Source organism: Panthera leo, chromosome A1 (genome assembly GCF_018350215.1).
Source record: "Panthera leo isolate Ple1 chromosome A1, P.leo_Ple1_pat1.1, whole genome shotgun sequence".
Classification (NCBI taxonomy): domain Eukaryota; kingdom Metazoa; phylum Chordata; class Mammalia; order Carnivora; family Felidae; genus Panthera; species Panthera leo.
In genome coordinates, this window is record NC_056679.1 from 119535475 (window position 1) to 119546290 (window position 10816).

Consider the following 10816-nt stretch of genomic DNA (forward strand, 5'->3'; position numbering starts at 1 on the left):
GTACCTTTATTCACTTAATCCCATAGCTTCCTTCCCCTCCCTTGCGAAATCATCCCAACCCCTACCACTGTATGTTATAATCCTATGCTGCAATCATCTGTTTCCTTTGTAGTTCCCTACTAGCCCATGTCTTTCCTCTTTCTGTCCTTGTTTCTACCAGGGTGTATGGCACATAGTTCTAAGTGGGCACATGGCAGTGAATTCTTTGATTGATCAATGGATGATAGATAGAAGGCGCCTGTGGAGATTGGGCCATATGCAGGCAAAGAAATTTTACAGAACCGGATACCTGGGCGTTAGGTAAGAGAGAACGGCTCTGATCTCTGTATAACTTTATAAAAAAACCATCACCTTTTCCCCCTTCTGGTCCATCCTGAAGCAAGAAATGAGAGAAAAATTAGTCTCAATGAGATATTTATTAACATAATAATTCCTTTTATACATGGAGTAACAAAAGCTCAAAGAAATTACAGAGTTTTTCTAGTTATACACATCTATCAAATCATTGGAAAAGGGAGAATAAGACAAGTTTTGGCCTAACACTTCATGCAGATCATTCTGCCCAGGGTAGCATTATTATGAGAAAAATGTACCCATAGAGGGAGATACCCCCTCTAATACCCCCAATAACACCTCCAGTTCAGCCACCTTTGTAGTATAAGGCAAGCACTGTATCTACATCATTTCACTTCACTCTATTTATCCCCTGTAGGGCACTGATGATCAGAGAAGAAAAGCAATGTGCCCTGGGTCATACAGATACCCAGTGGTAGACTTAGAATTTGGCCTCAGGGTCTTATGACTCCAACATAGGAGCCTTCCATAATAACATGCTGCTGTCAATAAAAAAGAAAAAAATTCAAAGTCTTGGCTGCAAAAGAGCATGATTTGAATCACCAGACATTAATAGAACATAAGTTTTTCACTAAGTATGAAAAACAAGAGGTATAATTATGATTGTATTAGAAGACTCGGGATATGGTGAGTACAAATACCTTGGTTAATTAGCTCCAGCCTATCCATAGAAGGGCTTCCTGGATTGAGAGGAAATGTCTCTATCAGCTCAGAGGAGAATTAGTTGACTCTGACTTCCTTCACAAGCCCTTCCCCATTCTTCAGCAATGGTATGAAAAAAGAGAACCACCTGTAAGACCCATGATGTAACTTTCACTAACTGAGCCATTACTGTATGTCTGGCACCCAGTGCTTCACAGCCAGCACCTCACTTGATCTCCCAACAACACTATGAAGTCAGTATCTCCATTTTGAATGAAGAAACTGTAAGTTCATCTGCCTAACCTTACACAGATAGTAAAAATCAGCTCCTTGGTTTGACTCAACCTTACCTGCCCTGAAGTGCATTCCTTAAACCACTACACTTTATTGCCTCTACCTTGAAGTAGGCAGTTAAGTACAAACAACTACAAATGAGTGACCCTTTGAGATGCTGGTATATTTAAACTAGTGTCTATTAATCTTTATATATTGCCTCTTTCTCTATTTTTTTTTTCAGAGAAAAGCTTTAGAAAGGGCCTTAGGTTGTATGGAATGTACAGTGGACTTGGTTTTTGCAACCTGTGGCAAAAAGTAAAAGGTCTTAGCCTCAGCATGTATCTTTCCTGCAGATGAGAACTGCTCCTCTAGGAGAGGCCATCTTTCAAGGAGAGAAACACTTAAAATAAATCAGTTCCCAAAGGACAACAATTGGTTTAAGGTTTACACAAGAAACAATGGGCCATTTCCCCCTGGTGTCCCAGAATTAATTATTACCTACCTCCCTGGGAACTCAGTGATTTCTCTGGGATGGCCTGGCTTGACTGAATAAACTGATGAGTTTAGTCCCTAATCCCAATGGATAGTATCCATCAGTCTCTCTTTTCAACTCAACCAGAATTTGCTGAGCACATACTATGTGTCAGGTGCTGTACTGGGTGCTTAAGACAAAGGAAAAGAAAGCAACTGGATCCCTTGAATCATGCTCTCCTGAAACTTAGAGTCAAATTATTGGGATTTGTAAGGGATTCCATTATTTATCCAAGAATCACACTAAAAGACACACATTAACAAATGGTAATGCAAAGCTTTAAAGGCAAGGATTGAAGTGACAGGAAACCATGAAGGAATGCAAATGGGCCTAGAATGGGACTGGGGAATGTTTCACTAAAGAAGTGAAGGCTGAGCTGAGATCTGATTGTGGTAGAAGTAAGATACTCCATGCAAGAAGGATGGCATGTGCAAAAGCCATAAGGCAGGAGGCAACAAGGCACACGTAAGGAACATGTAACCTGAAATGAAGGGAAATCAGGCTACCTAGGTGGGCCTTGCAGCCCTACTTAAGGACCTTTGCCATGGCTCCCAAAGCCCTACATAAGCCTTGATTTAATACAGAGTGCAGAGAGGGATAGCATGCACATACCCCTATTTTGAGGTCCTCTAGAACCTCATGTCTAAGATGATGGCTATCTCTGAGTTTCAGGCTGGCCCAGGAAGGGGACCCTAGGAGAAGCTCTTTTTCCCATTTGACTTAGCTCTTCCCTTCTTTTTTTTAATCTTTTGGGGGCCTAAAGGCAGAGATTTTTTTTAAACCACATTTATCAAAGCACCTGGGATTCCAAAAATAAGATAAGAAAACAATATTAAAAAAAAAAACCTTATGCTAACTAGAGCTTTATTAGATTGTGACTAGGTACTGTGCTGAGCATTTTACATGAATTATCTTATTGAATTTGCTCAGCAAACTGGTAATATAGGAATCCTCAAGGCAATGTAGGCTGAGGATTCAGAAAGCTGGAACTCTGACTAGTGGAAAGCAACACAAGCAAATTTACATTGTGGAGGTCTGAGAAGAGCCTTTAAAATGTTTGACCAGTTTCTGCAGGAATACTGAGCAATGGTTGGCTGGCATTGTTAATTATGCATGTGGAAAGGGCTTTCTGAAGCCATTAGGAACATCCACCCACAGACCTTTCTCTTTTTGATGTCAGGGACAGATTCTGTCCTACTCAAGGTGAGTGAGCAGGCTGCACATCAGGGATAATCATAATGCTCAGCATTTGTACAGAACAGGTTGTTTCCAAATGGTTTTGCATTCAATGGTGAGGTCACCTTCAGGGCCTTCCTCTCCTGGGCAGCATGCCTCCCTACCATTAGTCAGACCTCTTGATTCAAAGATAGAAAACCAGCTCGAACTGACCGTAGGAGAAAGGAAAATGATTGGCTTACATAACTCAAAAGCTTGGGGGAGTCAGGTTCCAGGTTCAACCTGTTCCCAGCTCATTCCCCTGTCTCATTCATATCTCTCCTCTCTCCGTGTTCCCTCTGAAGTGAATACCTCCCTGGTCCTTCAACAAGACTTATGTGTACCTGCCTTCCAATCATCGAAGGTGCTGTTTATGCCTCTCCCCCACAGTGACTGATTCCTACTCACTTCTCCTCCCACCATTACTAAAAATAAAATGATTGAGCACCTAGAGAGGTAGGTAGTCTCTGAAGATGGACCCCAGCAATGAACCACATCTCTGACAGTCATACCCCTGTTTGGTCCTCTCCCTCACTGAGTCTGGGCTGGCACTGGAGTTGCTTTAACCAATAGTATGCAGCAACAGTGGCTCTACTCCAGGGTCCCACCTAGGCCTTACAAAGGCATGGCAGCTTCTATTTTTGCACTTTTGAGATATCTTAGCTGTCATTTAAGAAGTCCAGTCATTCTGCTGCAGACACCACACAGAGAGGCCATATGGAATAGAAGAGCCCCTGGAATGGCATGGACAGAGAGGCCCAGCTGTCTCAGGCATCGCTGCTGAGTCCAAGTCTTCCAGCCAGCCCTGCCAAGTTACCAGAGATCAGAGGGAGCCACTGTGGACATTCCTACCCATCTGAGCCTCTGGATGATGGCAACTGAAGATGATGGTGTGTGGAGTAGAAAAATCCTCAGTGGAGTCCCAGCAACACGTAGAATTATGAAAATTAATAAACAGTAGTAAATCCATATTTGGGGTGGATTGTTACACAGCAATGATAAACAAAACTGAGCATCTTCCAGGTCGTGTGCTAGTTCTGGGTTTACAATCATAAATACAATATGCATGGTCCAGAGCCTTCTACATCTACTCAATCTCCCAGGCTCAACCCTTTCAAGATATTTCCTGACTTTGCTTTTCAAATGAGCTTCCTAATAAGCCCTAACAATACTTTTTACTTCTCCATCATAGCTCTTTGCACACTCAGATGAAACTTAATTATTTCATGTCTGTTTTCCCTGGTAGGAGATAAGTACTATGAGGGTAAGGTCCATGCATGTCTAGGTCACTGCTGAATCATCTGCACCCTATGTATCACCTGAGGCATGACAGATGCCCAATTGGCATTTGTTGGTCATCTGGCAGTAGCTTCTCTCTAGTCTCCTTTTTTTTGATGTTTATTTTTTTTTTGAGGAGTCGGGGGGAAAGACAGAGAGACAGAGACAGAGAGAGAGAGAGAGAGAGAGAGAGGATCTGAAGTGGGCTCTGCGCTGACAGCGAGCCTGATATGAGGCTCGAACGCACAAACAGTGAGATCATGACCTGAACTAAAGTTGGAGGCTTAACTGACTGAGCCACCTAGGTGCCCCATGCTTTTTTTTTTATGTTGGGGAGGATGCTGGGATGATGACTTTTTCACTTCCCATGGGACAACTGAGAGAAGACAAGTTACTTTTTAAGGGGGTTGGAATGCTCAAGTCCTACAAAAGCAATCTGAACCTAAAAGATACATTCCTTTAAAACAAGGGTCTTTTGCTTATTTTCATATGGAATTTATATGCATAGTAGTTTCCTGGTTTTTGTTTGTTGTGATTTTCTCCATGTATTTCCCTCAAAAGAACTTAACCTACTAGAACCTTTTTCATTCTACCCCAAAACCTTCAAAGGCCTAGCTGTTATAAAGGAGGATAAAAGAGCAGAAAAGAGTATTTTTTGGTAGATTTTAGAGGCATAGGAAGGTGTAATGTTCAATTTTCAGAGGAGCACAGATCATGGCTTTTGGAGTCTGCTAGACTGACACAAAATAAAGACTAGAACCCTTACTTTCCATTGTGGGACCTGGGTCCCTCTCTGTCTTAAATCAGCAAACTCATCTGGGGTTGAAAGCACTTCCTGTTAGCTGGCTCTGAATCAGCTATTCCTCTGGCCCAGATTCCATTCTCTCATCTGACTGGAAACTTAATGCAACTTTGCTGAAGCAGTTCTAGCAATATGCTTGAGAAACAGCCTTATCAGCCAAGAACATTTACATGTGGTTTGGATTTAATATATGTGCTAGATTTAAAATATCTTCTCTTTACTGGTTGATGGATCATTAAGCCTTCTACTGTTTGCTGAAAGCTAAGGCTTTTCTCTGTGGTTATTCCTTAACTGCCATGGCAGCTAAAGAATTCACAAACTATGTGACATAATCCAGTATCATGGAATAAGGACAATAAAATTAACAATCTTTCATGTAATGACAACGTGAAAGGTATTATGTGATTTAATGAAAAAATAATGCAAGTTAGCAATGCAAATATGGCATAGTGATTCCAATTGGTGGTCTTTTTTTTTTTTTTAAGAGAGAGCAAGAGCACCAGCTGTGTGTGGGGGGAGGAGTGGAGGAAGAGGGAGAGGGAGATCTTAAACAGACTCCACGCTCAGCTTGGAGTCTGACACAGGGCTCAATCTCATGAACCGTGACATCATGACCTAAGCCAAAATCGAGAGTTGGACATTTAACCAACTGAGCCACCCAGGTGCCCCAGCCAATAAGTGTTTTCTTATACTAGCTGCATGATCTTGGGCAAATTACTCCTCTTTGAAACTCAACTTCCTTCTAAAAAATGGAGACAATAACTCCTATCTCAATAATTTCTCATAAGGATAAAAAATAAATTTATTTATTCATTATCTATCCATCAACAAATTTATGAATTGCCTACTATGTCTCAGGTAGTGTGCCAGTCACAAAATTCCCACTCTTAATTAACTATACACTTGTGTGTGTGTGTGTGTGTGTGTGCGCGCGCATGTGTGCAGAAGACACAACAAATAAACAAGTAAACTAATTGAGGTCTTCACAGGAAACAGATGGCTCAGTCCAGCAGGGTAATTGATTGGAGAGAGTTTAATAAAGAGACTTATTAGAAAGGTGTTACAGGATTATGGGAAACCAACAAGGTATGGTGAAGTACCCTGGGGCTCTAGCAATAGCAAAGAGCTGCTACCTCCCTAAGCCTCAAAGGTTAGAGGAGGGGAGCAGTCATAGACAGGAACCCAGTAAGAGATAACCTGCAGCTATGGGAAAACATTGTCCAGTATTCCTGTGGCCAAGGAAAAAGAAACAGAAACACTACAACAGCAGCATGGCAGGAAGGGAGACGGAGTTAACACTCCAAACTTGCCCTCCTCCCATAGTCCCATCTCTTGCCAGTGGCCACCACTGGCTAAACCCAACTAGAATCTAGAAGGCCAGGGGCCAGAATGCCCATGTGACACAGTCCATACTGGTGAGCCTCCCAAGACACAGAGCGAGTCCAAAGAGTAGAGAGTGAATCAGGAAAGACAAAAAGAAAATCTAGCAGAGAAGTTAACATGTAATGTCTCAGATGGTGGGAGGTGCCATGGAGGAAAATAAAGCAGGGTAATAGGGATGGGAGACATTTGGCACATAGGGCATTGTTAGGCTGTTTTACATGGGAAAGTCAGGAAAGAGCTCTCTAAGGAGGCAGCATTAGATTGGAGGAGGCCTATAGGAAGCGAGAGATTGAGCCATGTGTTAAACAAGAGGAAGAACCTTTCAGGCCTAGGAAACAGCAGATGCAAAGGCCCTGAGAAGGAAGCATACTCAGTATATTCAAGGAATGATAAGGAAGTTAGTATGGCTGGAGTAGAGTAAGGGGAGGGTGAAAGAAAATTCAGTCAGAGAGCCAGATCATGGATGGCATTTTGGGCTTTTATGTGATCATGATGGGGAGCCACTAGAAGGGTCTGAGCAGAGAAATAAATGAGCAGACTTACATTTAAATATAAAGTGTATCTATTAATGATGAGAATGAACTGAAGAAGAGCAAGAATGGGCCAGGAAACCACCCAGAAGTTCATGTCAATAATCTCAGGGGAAAGATGATGACAGCTTGGATCAGGTACAAGTTGAGAATATATGAGAGATGAGTGAATTCTTACATATTTTGAAGATAAAGAAGACAGCACTTTCTGATGAATTGAATAAGGATTACGAGAGAAAGAGTTAAGAATGACTTCAAGGCTTTGGACGTTAGCAGCTAGAATGAAGAAGTTGCCATTTGCTGAAATCAAGAAGACCAGGGAAGCAACAGGTTTGGGGGTTATAAAAAAAACACTCTGTAAATGATCAGTGCACCACCCTTACCACTGCCTTAGTAGCAACTCGACCGACAATATTCTTACACAAGTAAAGCATGACTCAAATGCCTTCAGCCTTCCCTATTAGGACCTCTTCTCCAGCAATTTTAAGATTCAGATAATTTAGTTCTATCTCGTCCATATCAGTCATATCTCAACCTGATTCCCTGTCCTTCACATTTATCATGTTGTCCTTGTCTAGCCCATCCCTTCACATTTAGGTTTACATTTTTTCTTTGCCTGAATCCCTTACCTTTGGCCTATAGAGCTTCTTCCCAGCTTTCAAAGTCCATCTCAGTTCTCATATAACCCACAAAAATTCCTCAGACTGTATCATTTGACATTCACACAACAGGTATAAAAGGAAGGTTCATAAATTATGAATGTTTGTGATATTCCTTCTCCAAGAGTGAAGATTCCCATTCACTAGGTTAGAACTAGGGGTTTCCTTTGGAGGTAAGATGTCAAAAAATTGGCAGAAAAAAATACAAAACTGTGGAATCCAGAGAGGTTAAACAGCTTCATATATTAAAGAGCAGAGATCGAGGAGACAGAAACAGTTGAGAGAGTATACATGAGAGTGGGGAAAATATGTAATATATATAATATATATTATTGTTTTCCAGAGAGGAGGACACAATGAGGTGGAGAGGAAGACTGGAATAGCCATCATGCTTGTGAGAGTAATTGAGAGAGAGAGAACAGAACAAGAAGACTCTCTAAAAAGTGTTGATGTATGGGGCACCTGGGTGGCTCAGTCAGTTGAATGTCCAACTCCAGCTCAGGTCATGATTTCCCGGTTTGTGGGTTTGAGCTCCACATCGGGCTCTGAGCTGACAGCTCGGAGCTTGAAGCCTGCTTCAAGTTCTGTGTCTCTCTCTTTCTCTGCTTCTCCCTCGCTCCTGCTCTGTCTCTCTCTCTCTAAAATAAATAAACATTAAAAAAATACCTGAAGGTTAGTTGTCTCTTTAAATAAAGTTTGTGATTAGGCTAACCATGTTAGTCTAAAACCATGGTTTTAAGGTTATCAGGTGATCAGTATGAGTCTCAGCAAGAAGGTAACATCAGAACAATAATTTAAAGGAGGCAATAGAGTAGCCATCTGGTGGACATCTAGGCGCAGAGCACTCTGGGTCAAGGTAAAGACCTGTACTAGGACTGTATGTGTATTAAAAGCAGCAGGGGGTTGGGGGCAGGGACCAGTGGAGTACCTCAGCATGAGCAAGGAGCAGAAGTGTTATAGATGAATTAGAGAGGCAATGGGCCAGATTATGTAGGGTCCCAGAGGCCATTATAAAGATTCTGCTTTTCATCTGAACAGGAAGCCATCATGATTTGAGGCAGAGGGGAGACATGGTCTGACTTACGTTCTTAAGAGCATCACTCTCGTGAACTGAGAATAAACTATGGAGGTGGAAACAAGGCTGCAAACAGGAAGACCAGTTAAGAAGCCACTGCAGTAACCCAGTAATCCAGTTGATAACTGCTCAGATCTTAGTAGTAGCCGTGGACATAATGTAAAGTGATCAGCTTGTGAATACATTTTTTTTTTAATTTTTTTAACGTTTATTTATTTTTGAGACAGAGAGACACAGAGCATGAACAGGGGAAGGGCAGAGAGAGAGGGAGACACAGAATCCGAAACAGGCTCCAAGCTCTGAGCGGTCAGCACAGAGCCCGACGCGGGGCTCGAACTCACAGAACGTGAGATCATGACCTGAGCCGAAGTCGGACGCTTAACCGACCAAGCCACCCAGGCGCCCCAACACATTTTTAAAGTAAACCCAATAGGATTTATAACAAATTATTTTGGGAGTCTCAAAGAAAGAGTGACAACTCCCAGGTTTTTGGTCCCAGTAACCAGAAGAATGTAGTTCTTGTTAACTAAGAGGGTGTCAGTGGGATAGGTTTTTGTTGTGACTGACGAGGCTAGCTGGGATGGGGAGAGATGAGGAATTTAGTTATGACTAAACTCCCTGCCATATTTGAGAAACCTTTTAGATCTCATAATGAGCATATGTAGTAGATAGCTGGACATATAAATACAGGGCTCAGGGGAGAACCTGAGACAGAGAGGTAAGTTTGAAAGTCATTGGCATATATTTGGCATTTAAAGTCATGACATCGGATGAGCTCAACAAAGTGGTGCGTATAGATACAGAAGAAAAAAACAAGACTAAAAGCTGAATTTTGAGCGTCCCAATGGTAAGAGATCAGACTGAAGAGGAGGAAGCAGCATATGATCTACTTTCCTTCTGATTCCTTCAAAGAATACAGGAAAAATACTGAACACACAGAAGATGCCTGATACTACATGTTGCTTGATGAGAAGCTGATAAACTGGTAAAGATGATTAGTTCTTCAAGGGCCAGACAGATTAGCTACAGACTTCAAATGACTGGTGAAGGACTGTGATATCTATTTCAATGTGTATGTGTCTGTATCAGGGTGGGGCGTAGGGAGAGGCAGTGCTGTCACATCACCAAGCAATTCTCAGACACTAGCTGAGTATCATGCAATTCAATTTTGACACTGTCTACCTCAAGAATAGCAACCGACCCCATGGGTTAAAAGCTAAATCCCACAAAACTATCTCCCTCTTCCTTCAGATACCAGTCACAGGTCCAAGTTATTACCTGTACTTCTAACTGACTGGCTATAAATCAGATGTTCCCACAACTCCCTCCTTGGGCCTGATTAATTTTCTAGAACAGCTCACAGAACTTAGAGAAACATTTTAAATCACTATATTAGCAGTGTATTATAAAAGAGTGTAACTCAGAAACAGCCGCAAGGAAGAGATATATAGGACAAAGTGTGGGGAAAGGGCATGGAGCTTCCATGCTGTCTTTGACATGCCACTCTCCCCAAATCTCCACATGCTCATCAACCCAGAAGCTCTTTGAACCCAGTCCTTTTCCTTTGGCAGAAAGCCCAAGGGAGGCTTCAATACATAGGCGTGATTGCTTAAATCACTGGCCATTGGTGATTGGTTCAACCTCCAGCTCTTTTCTCCTTCCCAGAGTTCAGGGAACTGGGAATTAAAGTTGTAACCTGATAATCATATGGCAGTTTCTCTTGGCAACCAGCCCCCATTCTTAGGTGTGGCCCCAAATTCATAATATTAATATAACAAAAGACACTTTTGTGGTGGTCATCACAGGAAATTCCAAGCTTCAGGAGCCCTGTGCCAGAACTGGGGATGAAAATAAATACACATTTCTTACTATACATCACAATATCACAACTGCCTCTCCCTTTATTGCTTTCATCATCCCTTTCCGGATCCACTTTAATAAAAAGAATGTTCATTCCAGAGGTTAGTGAGGCTGACACCGATTCCACACTCCTCTTGATTAATATACCCTTCCTAATACGGAAAATATTATTTCTCCCATTCTACTTCCTATTGTCCCCATTGGTCATGG